The sequence below is a fragment of the Ochotona curzoniae genome, unplaced genomic scaffold (assembly GCF_017591425.1).
Source record: "Ochotona curzoniae isolate NIBS_2020 unplaced genomic scaffold, NIBS_Ocur_1.0 contig_3819, whole genome shotgun sequence".
NCBI classification, from domain to species: domain Eukaryota; kingdom Metazoa; phylum Chordata; class Mammalia; order Lagomorpha; family Ochotonidae; genus Ochotona; species Ochotona curzoniae.
The window spans coordinates 26,813,393-26,830,855 of record NW_024466004.1 but is presented as its reverse complement, the minus strand read 5'-3'; positions in this window follow the sequence as shown (position 1 = coordinate 26,830,855).

The window sequence follows — 17,463 nt, the reverse complement described above, 5'->3', positions numbered from 1 at the left end:
AGGTTGAAACGAATAAAGAGGGGGTCATAGAGTGGGGATGGCATTGGATATGGAGTCTGACCAGCCAGAACTCCTTCCTGTACCAGCTGTGACTTTAGGCAAAGTATGCAGCAACCTTGGATCTCAGTTTTCTCATTCTAAAGGAATATAATAATTCCTGTCAAATTTATTTCCTGTGAATATAAAAATATAACAAAAAATCATAATCAGCCTTTTAATCTTAATATATTTCATCATGTGTTACGATTATGTTATTGACTTCAACATTGTTAGTAGTAAACAAGGAGGACAGAGTTCAACCAATTCCAGAATAATCTGATGCTGACTATAGAAGGTGTAGGAGTTTATAATAATAGATAATAATTTGGGACTCTGATTTTACAAAGTATAGATGTCTGTAATATCAGAAAGCTGGCCTTGCATCTTTATGAGAAGCACAAAATAGGTAGCTTTTGATTGGCTCTTACTAACAACTTAGCTAACATTTTCCCATTTTCTGGATGATGAAAACTCTTTTATTGTCTGTGAAAATAAGTTCAATCTTGGAAAGAATTACTTTTTTTTCTCTAGAAGTGTGCAATCTCTAAAAGACACAAGGAATTTATTTTGTTAACCATCTAACAGTGATATACCCGATCTTGCATCTGATTTTCCCCTATTCCTGCCATTGTCAATTACTTTGTCTTGTATCAAGATTTAGAAAACAGTCAATTGGGTTGGATTGCTGGGCAGTCTTGACTCCAAACAGATGAGCTGCATTCATCAAATTTCCTTTTATGTCAGCTTCATCATTATTGTGATGTTTTGTTCTGTAGCATACATGTTTGCTGATTTCCATATCACAGAAAACTCTGCTACAACCAGAGGTTCTCATAGAAATGAAAAAAACAAAGAAGTGGAGTCAATTTAAAGATGTAACTCACTAGAAAATCCAACTAGTCCAAATCCATGCAGGCTTTACAAGAAATTGTCACGTGGCAAAACATGCTAACAACAGTGCCTGCCTTCCACTGGAAAAGAAACATAACTAAAACAGTAGAACAAAACCTTAATGAGAAATTTCAAAGATATGTTAAAGAAATGTACCCAAAACCTCAAGTACAAACTGAAGATTAACAATAATTTATTATCATGGCCTTATATTTTTAAATTAAGGGCTTTTCTATTTTTTTATAAGTGAATTTAATGGCACAACTTTGTAAACATCTTTGTACTCTGTCTTCTTAAGTCCTACAGCTACTTTTCTCTGGAAAAGTGAAAATGTGAAAGTTGTGTGTGTATTCATCAATGATACCAGTTCAGAAAATCTCTACCACTTATCCCTGATGTTCTGGACAGTTTGTGTTTTCAGAGTTCTTTTCAAACCACTATTTGCAAATTTTGTAGCACTTTATATGTAACTCATTTCTTTTCTATTATGAGCCCCATATTAAACTTCTGAAGTAGACCAGGAAGTTATTTTTATCTCCATTCAATCTATGAAGGAATTGCCCTCCAGCAACCATTGCCAAATGAGTTCTGAATTTTATTTCTAAAAACTAGACCAGTTGGGGCTGGTGCTGTGGCATAGTGAGTTAAGCTGCTATCTGTGGTGCCAGCAATTTTATGACTAAGCCACGGTATTGGCTCTGAGCCCTGAAAATATTTGTATTTCTTTGTGAGAGAATGTTTAGGAACAAAAATGAACCAAGAGATTTAATTTTTAGGAATCAACTTAAAATTTGTCCTGGGTCAATACAAATTTTAGCCTCATCTCTCTTTTTAAAAAACAAATAATAATGTTTATTTTTATTTGAAAGGCAGATTTATAGAGAGAGGAGAGAAGACAGATCTTCCATCTGCTGGTTCTCTCCCCCAAATGACCTCAATACCTGGAGCTGAGGAAACTGAAGCAGAAGCTGCTTCTTAGTCTCCCATGCATGTACAGGGTCCCAATAGCTCGGACATCCTTCACTGCTTTCTCACAGAAAAAGCTGACTGTTGGATGGGAAATAGAGCATCCAGGCCATGAACTGACGTTCATTTGGGATTATCTGCACTTGAGGCAGAGGATTGGCCAATTGAGCCATCACGCCAGCCCCAGAAGGTTGTTGTTCTTAAGATACAATTTATTATACCATGATGGAGCACATTCAGGTCAATATGATAAAAAAAGAAATTCATAAACTGTTTAGCAACAACCTCATTCACAAACACAGATCAGGACAAAATGGGCTCACTGAAACCTACAGGTATAGTGACACAAAGGCTTGAGGGTGTGTATTTTTAAATCAGCTTCATGGACACTGAAACGTAGTTCATATTTCAGTAAGTCACTTTTTTGAGCACCTTTTGTATGGGTAGTCCTGGCCTAGGTGCTATGAGGGAGGCAAAAATGTGTGAGACAAACATTCTGTGTTTAATCAAACATTAGTCAGGCTCCTGAAACTTCTCCCAGGTCTATCTGTGTTCTTTGTAAAAATCCAAATTTAGCGAAGAGCCTGCTAAATCAGTTTTTCAAAAATCTTTTCCCCTTGGTGTCTATTCATCCTGGATATCTGATTGGATTGCTAATCTTACACCATTCCCTAGGGGATAACTGATCATGCTGGCCTGTCCTGAACAAGAATCCTATTAGATACTTTGGCAAAATTTCCCTTATTCCCCATGTTTTCTCCTACTAATTTTTCATCTACTGATTCCAACCTGCTCTTTGGCTATAAATTCTCTTTCCCCATGTTATTCAGAGTCCATTTTCTCTCTCTGAAAGAACTCATTATAGTATTGCCTGCCTATTGTTATCGCTCCCTAAAAAAGTCTTCCTCATCATCTTTAACAAGTGGTATGAATAATTTTTTTTCTTTAGTTCATCTCACCAGGAATAGGGGGGAGTTAGTTAAAAGGCTATAGGAAAATGACAAGTACATATAAGGTGTTGAGACAAAGATAGGCTAATTAACAATAAAACTGCAAAGTCAGGAAGAGATTTCACCTTGGAAGAAGCAGTATGTAACTTGCGATTGTTGATATTGGATCTGGACAATCAATCTTGGATAGCAGGGTCCAGGACAAAGACAGAGCCAGGCATTTCAAGGAAGCAGAAAAACAGAGAGAAAAATGAAAGAGATGTAGCTAGTCCATTTGTTCTGTTACAACAAAATGCCTAGGACTGAGTAATTTACAAAGAACAGAAATGCACTTCTCACAGTCCTGCAGGCCAGTAAGTCAAAATGAAGACTCTAGCAGGTCTGGTGTGTGGGGAAGGTGGCTTTTTCCTTCAAATGACACCTCCTTGCTGCTTCCTTTACCTGGCAGAAGAGGTCAAAGGAGGACAAATGCTGTGTCCTCATCAGGCAGTGGAGAGAAGGAGCCCACTGGGAGGAAGTTGATCTTGTTGAAGAAGCCAGAGCCTTTATGGCTCAGCCATTTCCCAAGAGGCTGTACCTCTTACCACCACCACCACCACAAGGATAAGTCTCTCCAGGGGCTTCAGAGGGACACCAACATGCAGAACATGCAAAAAAAAAAATAGCAGCTTATCAAGAGAAAAATGTTTCTTGGATGTTACGGTCATTGTTAGTCATGTGATTCTTGTTCCAACCACATTGTTTTCAATTTGTTGATCAACTGGCTTAAAATTTATACAAAGAATCAGTAAAACCTTAGCTAATTCTAATTACGCTACAGGCACATTAGACTCATATGCTTTTCATGATTTTTAAGAACACTAACTCACTTAAGAACATTAACAACATCCTGTTGCTCTGAATGCTATTTGTTTTGGGTGGGGGAGGTTTAAAAAATTTATTTATTTTTATTACAAAGTCAGATATACAGAAGACAGAGAGGAAGATCTTCCATCCAATTATTCACTCCCCAAGTGAGCGCAACAGCCAGAGCTGTGCCGACCTGAAGCTGGGAACCAGGAACTTCTTCCGGGTCTCCCACACGGGTGCAGGGTCCCAAGGCTTTGGGCCATCCTCCACTGCTTTCCCAGGACACAAGCTGGGAGCTGGATGGGAAGTGGAGCTGCTGGGATTAGAACCTGCGCCCATATGGGATCCTGGCACGTTCAAGGTGAGGACTTTAGTCACTAGGCTATGCCGCCAGGTCCTCTGAATGCTATTTGTAATGCTGAATGTCCATAAGAAACATTCAAAAGCTGTTATATTAATTGCTTTTCTAAAAACAGTCACGTTTTAGCTTCTTGATTTAGGTATAGATAAATTGCCAATTTTAGTCCATACAAGTATTGTGGCAAAATTTGCATTTAATAGTTTATAGCAACTATCTTTTCATGAAATAATCAATTTCTGTATAGCAGAGAATTGATTTTGCAGCCCAGAAGTAGAATAGAAAACAAATGAGGCAAAAGGAAATTTGCTTATAATAAATCTGATGTGGTTGGTGGCATATTTAATAAAGCTCATTGCTCTTCATAGATAAGGAATTCCTAATATAGATGCATCAAATAAAATTACAATTATGCTATGGGAGTATTATATAATTTCTCATCTTTAGTGAGAAAGAAAGGAAAACTTACATAATCAAATCATTAAAAATGAAATTGTATGTTATGCCAAGTATCCCAATAAATCCTCAATCTACATTTTCAGAAAAAAAATGTTATTTTAACCAGTACAATATAAAACAAAAATGTTTTAATTCAGCAGAATTATATGAGATGCATGTTTCCAAACTGCAGAATGATAAAGTGAACTCAGTTATTTAACGCATTTTCTAGTGTGATAACTCAAAATTGTGCCATTGTAGAGATCAGGAAATTGACATGCAAAGATGAATTACTCTTCTGGGTTTCTGTTCCCTATCAACCTCAGTTAAAACTGAGATCTAGATACCAGAAAATGTTTGTTGAGCTTTGGATACAACATGTCACATTCTTATTCTTCTTGTTAATTAACTTGATACTTAAATGTGATTTTTTCCCCTGGAGTTCCATCTTAGTTCATTTATATCTTAGTTTCCTTCAAAATTATTTATGGTGATTTAAAAATATACATAAAATATAGCAAGACAAAGTAAAAATTGATAAGGAAAATAAAGCAAAAGGAAGCCAAAAGGGGAAGAACAATAAAAACCAGAGTGATGTTTGTGTGTACAATGTAGGGTATATAATTCTGTACATTTGCTTGGGAGGGCCACAGAGTTCCTTCCCTCCAGGATTTCTAAGTAGTTAGTATATTCAGCAGAACATATGTGAGAGGTGCCTTGGCCAATCATGTTTTCCAATAATTGACACAAATATTTCCAGCTCCACAATTCCTCCAGTATCTTGCTAGGCCCGACCAAGAGCAAACCATACTTCCTTTCCCCTTGATTCTGAAAACAACCTCGTAACTTCCCTATCTGGGGAGAGCAGTGTGAAGTGATGCTATATGACATCTAGAGCTAGGTTTTGAAAGCTCATATTTACTTACTCAGGGAAGTGTCTCTTCTTCCCTCTCTCTGTAAGTGCTCTTGTTTGGAACCTAGCCTTCATACGAGAAATCCTAGATATTAGAGAGAAGCCACAGGTACATGTTGCAGATAAAAGCCCCACTAAATATTTTGCAAAGCTAACCTCACACACATGAAGGAAAGAGCATCTAAAGATTCTAACCCTACAGCTATAGTTTCCACTTCACACCCCTGACATCGAGTCCTGTAATTCCTGGCCCACAAAACTCATGAACACAGTAACTGATCATTTTACACAATAAGCTTTAGGATAACTCATCATGCAGTGGTAGCAACTGCAGTACATCTACACACACAATGAAGCTTAACAATCCCTGGTTCTGAGTGACTAAAGACAAATTCCTCTTCCAGGTCTTCATAAAGAGAACACTGTGTGAAGCAATGAACAGGTTCCTGATGCTGTTTGAATAAAATGGTGCCCATTTTCAGGGTCTCACCTCATAACTATGGGTAGGAGAGCTGCATCATGGCAAAGGTCAATTTAGGAAAGGAAGAGAACTACAGACCACACTTACAGCTGTCTGGTGGGATGAAGAGAGGACATACTTGAAACCAAACTCAAAGGCATTGCTGACAGCTCAGAAGGTGGTGCAGGGAGTGAGGGAAGCAGCATAAAAATAAATCCACAGAGAACTTTGACTTCCTACTCTAGCTGCTCTTATTTCTGCTTAAAGATTTTGCCTTAATGAAGTCCTTATACTTTTTTTTAAAAAAAAAAAAGGAAAATGATTTAGTGAGATTTTGATCCTTAGAGGAGAAATTTATAGTATCCCAAATTAGATATGCATTTTCTTTTACAAAACCTTACTACTATGTTTTGCTCTTGTCACATTCTCTTCCAGACATGAGTATTATAGAGATGGCTATAATCTTATTTTTTCCTTATTTGTGATACCCCAGTCAATTTATCTTTTCAGTTGACCCATATTTCTCATGTAAGTGCCAAAAGTAATTACTGCTATCCTTTAGTTGCTGTAATTCTGAAAGCTAGCATATGTGTAATGACCAAGGAGTGAACAAGGGCAGGTGGAGTTCCGATTGGATGAATTCCCTGGTGTTCCAATTAGTCAGCATCTCAGTCTGTGATGCATCTTCCCCAGTGAGCAGGTTGTGGGAGCAGCATTTCCAGGGCCGTGAGGATGTTGTGTTCATTTTCTATTTTCCACAGCACATGAGAGCATTTGTTCCAAGTATCTGGCAGTTCTACTTGCACCAATCCTGAAGATTAATAACCAAATAGTAAGCACTGTGTCCTCACATGTATTTTATAATGTGTACACTTGATGTAACTGAAAAAGAAGTCAGCATGCAGAGAGTCTGTCCTGATAGTGTCTCCAGAGGTGGTAGAGTATGACTTACAGTACATATGAACTCATCTATCTGATTTTTCCACATAGATTTTCTCCTTTATGCCAGCAAAATCTTTTTTTAAATTGATTTGTTTTATTTATTTGAAAGACAGAATGACAGACAGAGGCAGAGGGAAAAAAGAGATCTTCTACCACCAATTTGCTCCCCTAAAATAGCCATGACAGGCAGGAACTGGGTTCAGTTGAAGCTGAGAGCCTCAAATTCCATGTAGGTTTCCAACATGGGTTACGAGGTCAAGCACTGGGGTCACCCTCCATTGCTTCCCCATATATATTAGTAGAGAGGTGGGTCAGAAGTGGATTAAGTGGGACTTGAAACTGGTGTCGCAATAAAGGCCATAGCATCACAGTCAGTGGCTTAACTGGCTATGCCACAGCACCTGTCCCTTAGCAAAACTTTGATTGATAGGAAATATTATCATTTGCCTTGAAAACTGCCAAGAAATGCATTTATTCTATATTGCCAGTTAAGCTCATAACCCATACTGAGGTAGGTGTAGCATCTTCTTAGGTAAAATCAGGATGGGCCAGGGTGGGATGAGATACCAACTATGTGACTAAAGATCCCATATGCTCCTGCTCCTGCTGGATATCATGACTCAGGGTAGGTCTTGATAACTGAAGATTTTATACTTCTCCAAGGAGAAGTCTAACCTTTGTCCTCAGCCCCTAGAGGTAATCTCTAAATCTTTGGAATATCTTTCCCTGATTTAAAAAAAGTATCTTTTGTTTACCTGGGGACTTCCACAATGTGATGGGTAGGGTGAGCACTGCCAGTCACGTGGTATTAGCTTGAGTTCTCCAGGGACCAAACTTGGAAGTGGCTGGCCAAGCCTCCCCTCCAGGTGACACCCACGGACCTTCTTCCTCTTTCCTCTTCAGGGCTTAAACTTTTGTAGCCCCAGAGCTGACCTGGGCCAGATAAGACTGTCACCTCCACCCCTGGCCAGCTCTCCATAGACCCTCTCCCCAGAGCATCAGACACCCTGGGGACTCCTCCAAATGAAAAAGGACTTTGACTTATGCCAGAGTTGCATCATCCTTCCTGCTGACCTTGGACTCTGGCTGTCCAGCTGTAAGGCCCCCTAGCAGGGAACTCTGAGCCAGTAACATTTGGGGATAGAGAGGAGGTCTGTGCATCCAGCTGGAGCTGGAAGTGAGAAACCAGTCTCCCTGGTCTCTCAGTTGGTTCTGGGTATCTGCCACTTACTTGCCAAAATTGGAATTAAAACCTTACCTAGTGGAAAGAAAAAAATAAGATGTCATTCTTGTTCTTCATTTTATTGATGATCACGTCATCAGTATGAAGTTTATTGATGTGCAACTGTTGAACCACCCTTGTATTTCTGGGATAAATTGTGATGTATGGTCTTTTTGAAGTGGTCTTCAATTTGTTTTGCTGGTATCTTGTTGAGAGTTTTTTGATCTTTGTTCATTATGATTATAAGTCTGAGTTTGCTTTTCATGTTGCATCTGATTTTGATATAAAAGAAATGCTGACTTTGTAAATAGAACTTAGCAGAGTTCCATCTTGTCTAATATTTTGGAATGGTGTGAAGAATATTGGAGTTACTTTCTCTCTGAACATTTTATAGAGTTCAGTAGTAAAGACATCAGGTCCTGAACTTTTCCTTTATGAAAACTTTTAATCACTGCTTAATCTTATCACTTATTATAGGTCTGCTTAGATTGCATGTATCTTCTTGATGTAATCTTAGCAGATTGTATTCATCCAACAGTTTATCCATTTTTTCAAGGTTTTCTAGTTTATTAGCATACAGTTCTTTAGAGTAGTTTCTGAGGCAAGAACCTAGCATGTAAAGCTGCTGCCTGCAGTGGCAGCATCCCTTATGGGCACCAGTTTGAGCTTCAAATGCTCCACTTCCCATCTAGTTCCCTGCTAACCCACCTGGAAAGCAGGGTAGGATAGCCTAACTGCTTGGGCTTCTGCATGCATATCAGAGACCCAGACGAAGGTCCTGGATCCTAGCTTCAGATGAGTCCAGTGCTGAACTGTTATGGCCATCTAGGGAGGTAAGATCTTTCTTTCCTATTAGCCGATGTAAGATCTTTCTCTCTCTTTCCCTGGCTCTGTAACTCTGCCTTTCAAAAAATAGAATAAAACTTAAAAAAAAAAATCAGGAGTATCTTTTGATCCTTTGTATTTTAGTGGTATCAGTTGTATTGTTTCCTTTTACATGTCCAGTTTAATTTATTTGGATTTTTTCCTCTTTTTTAAATGATTAGTCTTGATAGAGGTTTATTCTGTTTCTCTTCTTAAAAATAGCAACTTTTAATTTTATTTTTTCTGTTAGTTTTAAGCTCATTTCTGCTCTAAACTTTATATTACCTCTTGCTTCCTATCAGGTATTTGGTTTCTTGTTTTTCTAAAACTTGTTTTCTTGTCTGACATTGTACCAACAATGTCGGGGAACACTTAAATAAGAGACTGGTAGAATTATGATTCCTTTTGAAGGACTACAGTATTGTAACAAAATGGGAAAAATCTGACAGGGGGTTGGAGTTTGCGGGGCGGGGGGTAATCCCAGACTATACAAAATTGTAAAATAATAATAATAATAACTTGTTTTCTAAGTTGCACCATTGCATTTTTAATTTGAGACTTTTTTTTAAGTGTTTTGTTGTTGTTGTTGTTGTTGTTTGTCAAGACAGAGTTACTGAGAGGAAAGGAGAGATAAAGAGCACTTCCATCCACTGGTTCACGCCCCAAATGGCTACAACAGTCAGTGCTGTGCCAGTAGGAAACTGGAAGCCAGGAGATTCCTCTGCCTTCTGTCCCCTCCCATGAGAGTACAGGAGCCTAAGGACTTGGCCCATCCTCTGCTGCTTTCCTAGACCTGCAACAAGGATCTGAATCAGGAAGTGGAGCAGATGGGACCTGAACCAGCACCTACATGGGGTGCTGGCATTGGGAGGCTGAGAGCTAACCTGAAAGCAACCATGCTGACCCAGGAGTCATTTGTCTTTTCAACATGAACACTTAATACCATAAACTCTCCTCTTAATCATACTTTTTCTGTATCCCATGGGCTTTCATATGTTCTGTTTTCATTCTCACTTAAAAAAACTTTTTTTTCATTTCTTTAATGACCCATTGAACACTTGGTGGCATGTTTGATCACCAACTATTTGGGAGTGTTCTATTGTTCTTATTGTTGTTGATTTCTAGTTTTATTCTTTTATTTTCTGAGAACATAACATTGTATGGTTTCAGTATTTTTAGATTTGCTGAGATTTTATTTGTGGCCTGATATGTGGTCTATCCTAGAAAATGTTAAAGGTGCTGATGAAAATAATGTATGCTTTGTGACTGTGGGGCAAAATGTCCTACAAATGTGTATTAGGTCCATTTGCTTTATAGTATGCTTCAGCTGCAATACACCTTTATTAATTTTCTGTCTGCATTATCTGTCCCTTGATGAGAATTTGGTATTGAAGTCATGCACTACTATTGTATTGGAGTCTGTCTTTCCCATTAAGTATTCACTGTATATATCTATGTGGTCTTGTGTTCAGTGCATATTTATTTCTAATTGTTATAGCTTCTTCCTATATTGAGCCTTTATCAAAATACAATGTCCTTCATCTCTTTTTACAGTTTTTGATTTAGAGTCTGTTTTATCTATTCTCAGGACAGCTATTATATGATTGCTTGATTTTGCTTTCCATTCACCTGGTATTTCATTTTCCAACCCTTCACTTTCAGCCTGTATGAATCTTTGTAAAGTTAGTTTTAGGTAGACAGCACATAGTGGGATCATACTTTTCACCCATTCAGCCAACCTAAGTCTTCTGGGTGATTTAATTTAACACATTACATTCATGGTTAGTATTTTGAAATGAGAACTAAGATCTGTCATTTTGTTGATCAGATAATGATTCTACTCACTCTCCTGGTGTGACTTTGGCAGTAAATGTTTCATGTTTACTTCTAATTCAGGTCTGCCTTCAGAAATTCTTGTAAGACAGGTCTACTGGTTGTGAAATTTTCTCAGTTATTGCTTACCTGGAAAATATTTTATTTCTCCTCCACTTTTAAAGGATAGCTTTGCTGGATATAATATTCTTGGTTGAAACCTTGCTCTCTCTCTTTCTCTCAGATCTTGAATTCATCTTCCCACTATGTTGGCCTGTAGGGTTGCAGTGAGAAGTCATTTTCCTTTAGGTATAACTTGACATGTCTACCTTACTGTCTTTAGGTTTCTCTCCTGTGTTAAACTTTTGACAATTTGATGACAGGACGATTTGGAAAATATCTTTTTTGGTTGAGTTTGCTTGAAGTTCTTTGAACTTCTCATATCTGGATGCCAGTTCTCACAACATCTAGGAAATTTTTAACTGCTATGTCAGTTAGCAGATCCTCAGCTTATTTTCTTTTCCTTCAGGAATATCAATAATATGAATATTTGGCTATGAAATAGTATCTCATATTTCATGTAGGCTTTTATCACTCTTTTTAAATTTGTATCTATTTTTTGTCTGATTGGGTTATTTCAAAATTCTTGTCCTCAAGATTAGATATTCTTCCTGCTACTTGGTCTATCCGCTGTTAAAGCTCTCAGTCATATTTTCCATTTCACTAATTGAACATTTTTCTCCCCCAAAATTTTATTTGGATCATCTTTTTTAGTAATATTTTCATTCATGTCATTTATTTCCTCGTTTCCTTTCCCTGTCTATCTGTATTCTTGTGCATCTTATTGAGTGCTCTTATAATCATAGTTTCAAATTCTGCATCTATCATTTCATGGATTTTCTTCAGTTCCGGATCTAACTCTGGAGGATTATTGTCTTCTTTTGGAGGTTACACTCCTTTGCATTTTTATGTCTCCTGTGTCCCTATGTTGATGTCTACCCATCTGGTTACTTGCCCCTTCCTTTCTGTGGGATAGGTTTTATTGGAAAAGAATTTATGGTTTAGCTGGAATACAGGACATAGCTTGGCTTGTTCCTTGGGCTTTGTTCTAGTGGGTTTGGGAGTGTAGTCTCTGATTTCTTTTGTCTTAATCAATGTCAGCTGTGTTTGTGACACACTTGTCTGGTCTACTGCAATTCATACAGATGGACATGTGGCTTTGAGATGAGTAATGGTTTCCTTGGGTAGGGATCTTTGGCACATGGAGAGCTCAGGATCATTCTCCCTGGTGAATATGATAACCAGAACTTTGTTCTTCGTGCTGAGGATGACAGGATGGCTGCCTCCTTGTCCTGCTGGAAAAGTTATGTGATGCTAAAGCTTGTGCAGTTAAGTATTGTGACTCTATGATTTTGAGATTTGGATGGACCCTTTCTCAAATCCTACTGGCAGAGTCCAATTGGTATTTTGGTGTATAATGCCAGCAGCCCTAGACATAGTACTAGGGGATGTGAGCTGAACCTACAGGGTTCAGTTCTACAGGGTGACTACAAGATACAGAGGAGATTTTACTCTGAAATGTTTAGGTCCAGAGAGGTGAAATACATGGAGGTCCTTCCTTCTGTCTTCCAGTGGTACCAAAAAGTTTAGGATCAGTTGTTGCAGTCCTGGTGTTGCAGAGCCTACTTGGGTCCTTATCCAGATCTCAGGTTGGTGCAGATTTTTTTTTATGAGTTGGCTTTTGATGGTAGCCTCCAGAAAACTAAGGCCGATCCCCCAGCTCATGCAGAATGCATGAATGTAGCTCTGGAATTAATTCCCAAAACACATCCACAGTTGCTGGAGGCAGGAGATCTGTCTTTTGCCCTACAAATGGCCCTGACTTTGGCAATGATGCTGTTAGGAGCAAAATGAAGGTTCACTGTTTGGCTTTTCACTAGCAAGTACGGTTCTGTGTGTGAGTTTGGGGAGGAAAGGGAAGCATTGCTGCTTCCTTGCTCCACACCAAGCAGTGCTGAGACCCCAGACAGTTCCCCAGGCTGAAGTAAAAGTCAATGTGTGACTGTGGAAATGCCTCACAGCTAAAATTGCAAGCAAGAGGGGCACATGGCAATTTTTTCCTACCTTGAGGCACTAAGGTAGCAGCCCACTGTGTCATGTTGCTGACTACAATAGTATCTCCTATTTCCTCTTGTCCTCATCAAAAATTTCCACCAGTTAGACTCTGTAATTGTAGTGCTTTCTTTGTTCTTTTCATAACCCAGAGCAACTGTAGTGTGACTTTACTCTAAGCAGCCTACTCTGATCTGAGTTTTTCTCATTTAGTTGCTTTTAATCAACATCTTTTAGCTCTAGTACCTGGAATCATGGTTATAAAAGCATTCAGTGAATGCTGTGAGTTCTTTAACAGAGTGACTAAATCCCATGATGGTCACAGATGCCTAAATTTGTGATTAGTGTAAGAATGAGGACACCACTCTGTGCCAATTCTAAGGTTGCAACAATGGAGAAATGTGCGAGTTTTTTGAATCACATTGCAGGCACTTGAGTGAGCCAGGCAAAGAATAAGAATTCCTCGAAGGTTACAGAGAAAATTAAGTAGTAGATCAGTAGGCACATGAATGAGCTCCTCAATGAGAATTCATGGAACTTTTTAAGGGTGAGTGGGAGATTTAACCAACTGGCTGAAGTAGAAGGCAGCTAGATAGAGCCCATCACAAGGAAACAGAATCTTGTGAAAGAACCCATGTAACTACTGGAAGAAAAATGCCTAAATTAGAGACATGGCTCCAGATCTTCAGAAATTTTTAGAGGCTCTACACTTTGAAGGGATTAAAGAAACCCATTTGTAGATGCCTCCAAGAGTCTTAACTTCTTTCCTAAAAGGGTCCAGGCCCACTGTTAGCCTTCCCTTTACACACTACTATTCCAGGGAGGTCTAGAAACAGATCCTAATTAGTTTAGAAAAACCATTCGTCTACGGCCATAGCACCCTGAACGCGCCTGATCTCGTCTGATCTCGGAAAAACCATTCAATCTCAGTAGACTTGAACTAGTTACTGTCTTTCAGCACTCAATCTAGTATCTCATTAACTTTCATGAGAAGATACTGAGGAACCCACATACTGAGATTGCCTATGGAAGGAAGGAAGCAATCTCAATTAGGCCACTTTGAAAATGATGCCAGGAGTGAGGAAGACTCTTTGGTACCCCAGCAGCCTCCAGCAAATGTACCCAGATTCAGTCATGCAGTTGGTCACCAAGAATGGACTGGAGGCCATGCGTGGAAGAGTCACCTTGCATTTTGGCTCTGAATTATTGAAATCATTCCCCTAAGCTTGAATGACTGCATGTGTCAGAGAACAGAGGTTTTAAATTGTGTGATTGAGATTACTTTCAGAACTCTCATGATTCCCTAAGAACAAAGACCTGTTGGTTCTCCAAGAGTCAATGGAGGTAATTTGGAAACACTGCTTTGAGTGTGATGGAAGCTCTTGAGAATGATGCTTTTCAATGGTGGTCCCAGTCTGAACAGCAACAGCATCAGTAAAAACCAGGTAGAAAATGCTAATTCCAAGATCTTTAAACATCTCCTTAATCAAAAATTTGGAGGGTGGAGCCAAGTCACAAGTATCTTGTGGGCCCTCCAACCAGGTGCTTCTGATGCATGCTTAGGTTTGAGAGCCATTGCTGTTTGAACAATGAGAAATCCACTTCCAGAATAGAAGAAAGAAGAAGGTGATAGAGCTTTACTACTGTCATCACAACTGTTTATGTTTTTTTAAATATCTGTTTGTTTTTTATTGGAAAGGCAGATTTTACAGAGAGAGAAGAAGCAATAAACAAGGAAGGTCTCCCATCCACTGGTTCTCTCCCCCAAATGTCCACAATGACCTGAGATGAGCTGATCTGAAACCAGGAGCTAGGAGCTGTCTTCCACATGTGTGCAGGGACGCAAAGACTTGTGTCATTGTCTGCTGCTTTCCTACACCATAAGCGGAGAGTTGGATTGGAAATGAAGCAGCCAGGACAGAAACAGCACCCTCAAGGGATGCTGGTGCCAAGGGTGAAAGATTAGCTTTCTGTGCCATTGCACCAGGCCCATCACAGCTGTATCTATGCCACTGCCCACTAGAGGCTACTGAAAAACTGGTGTAAAGGAATAGAAAGAGAATGTTTAAAAAAGAGGAAAGAGATCATTTTACTAGAAAGAGTGAAATAAGAGTTTGAAGACAAAGTAAAATAAAAAAGAGCAGTAAACTATTTAAAAAGTAAAAGATAGGACAGAATTGCAACCTAGAGGGGTAAGCCTCCTCCTGGGTTATTGGAATCCCAGTCCCAGCTGCTCTGCCTCTGATCCAGCACACTGCTGGTGTGCCTGGGAAGGTAGCAGAAGATGGCCCAAGTTCTTGAATTATTGTCACCAACATCGGAGAGCTAGATGGAGTCCTGGAGTCCTTGGCTCCTGACTTCAGTCTCTGCTAACACTAGAAGTTGCAACCATGTGGGCATACATATGGGGAGTGAAGCAGTAAATGGGAGAGATCTTTTTTCTCAGTTTCTCCTTCATTCTGTCAGTCTGTCTTCCAACAAATAAAATAAATCTTTTTTTTAATTAAAAAAAAACTAAAAGGGGACATATGTTTAGATTGTTACTTGAAACATTTACATTCCTAATTGTAGTACCTGGAAGGCAGCAAGTGATGATTCAAGTCATTCAGTTCCTACCACTCATGTGAAACCTGGATTGAGTGCCCGGCTCTGGTTTCCACTCAACCCAGGGAAATTGCAGGCATATAGGGAATAGAATAGCCAACTGGAGTGATCTCTATCTATCTCTCATTAAAAAGAAAGAAATAAAGGACAGACTGGAAGCAGGAAGCGTAGAGAGATACAAGCAAATGAAATAAGGCTATAGAGTCACAAATCAAAACCACATCTACTGGATTTAGACACAGCTTGCTTATTTGGAGCTCTACCACTGCTAGTTCAATGGCATCTCCATTGTAAAATGTTCGTATCTGTAAAATGAAGGGAATTCCTAGTAGTACAATTATTGTGAAGATTTAATGATACAGCACATTTAAAGTGTATAGCACATTAAAAGACAGGCACATGATAACTATGAATCAGTTTTAGTGTGTTTTTTTTTTTACAGAAAAGGTTAATTAATTAATTAACTTTAAATGAAGACAAATAGAGAAAGGGAAGAGAAGGAAAAATATTATCCATTGTTTCATTCCCCATATAGCTACAAACAGCAAGTTCTAGTGTACATTGCAATCAGGAGCCAGGCACTCCAACTGGTTTACCACATAGGTAGCAAGGGCCCAAGTACTTTGACAATCTTTTACTGCCCTGCCAGGCGCAGTAACAAAGAGTTAGATAGAAATCAGAGCAGCTGGTCCTAGAACCACAACTCTGATATGTGATGCCAGTGTCCCTGCCACAATGCCAGTTCCTAAATAATACCTTTTTGAAATTACAAATAGAGAAAAACTTTAGCCTTTACCAATGGTAAATTCTGATATTTGTAAAAGTATATTGGTAATAAAACAAGTTTAAAATGAGATGAGGGAGAGTAAAAGAAGAAAACAAATGCAGGGCGAAAGTTAAATGGTTGAGATAAATGATTAATAAGGGACTCAATTGTGGTTTCAGTGGAGATGGCTTTCAGGTTCCCATCTCCCACTGAGCAGGCCTTGATCTAGACCCTTTTTCTGAGTGCCCCAGGAAAGATTCAAAGCATTTCTTTCACCTGCGGTTTGCCTTCAGCTGCATTTGGAAGCAATAGAATTTTTTTCCACACTTTAAAAAAATTTTTGGTGATTTTAATATAGTTGATCAGGGTGATCAGAGTCAAGGGCTAAAAGAAGGTGCAAGAGATCAATATTTCCACATTCTCTCTTTTTTTTTTCCTTCCTGTATGTAGAGGAAGAGGAAGACAAGGAGAGAAACCACACCCAGCCTCCCAAACGCAATGCCTCTGCACCCTGGGATGGAGGACAGCCACCCAACACCATTCCAGGGTCCCCAATGTGGGACATGCTCTGAGGGTCCTGCTTATGAGGTTTTGATAGTTCAACAGTTCTGAATTATTGCCAATCTCAAACTCCAAGCACGTTACTATCTCTCCAGAATCCACTGTTTGACATAGTCCAACTTAGAGACTCTGTTTGCCCCAAAATTCACTGCCATAATTTGACTGGTGTTGTTGATCAATCTGTTCTGTCCTCCGTCTTGTGTTGTGGTACCAGATATCCTCTGCAGACTCCAATATACTGCTCTATCCTCCATGTGCGCCTGGATATGCTGTCCACTGCTCCGCCTGAATCACTGTGGAGGCCCAGCTCTGACACATCCACTCCACAGTCAGACCGTGGAGCCTGCATTCTCTCCATGGTTGAGGTTCTAAGTCCAGCAATTCATTTGGGGGAATCCCCAAAATAACTTCATCTGAGTTGATCCCAGACCTGATTCTTCTGTGTGCTTATCCTTTCAGGGTCTGGCACAGTCTGTCACCCTAATCAACTTATGCACACGCTGGTGGTTGCAATTGACCCTGGTGGTCATTTCTGTATCCAGCCCTGTCTTACACAAACAAATGGGTGTTGCAGTCCAGTCCAGTCCTGCCCACTATACACTTGGCCCTCACATACACCAGAGGATGGGGCTGCCTAGTCAGAACGACACCCAATGACTCCAACCAGGCCCGCCCCCTGCCCGGGTTCCTGTGCTTGCCAGTATGTACAGCAGACT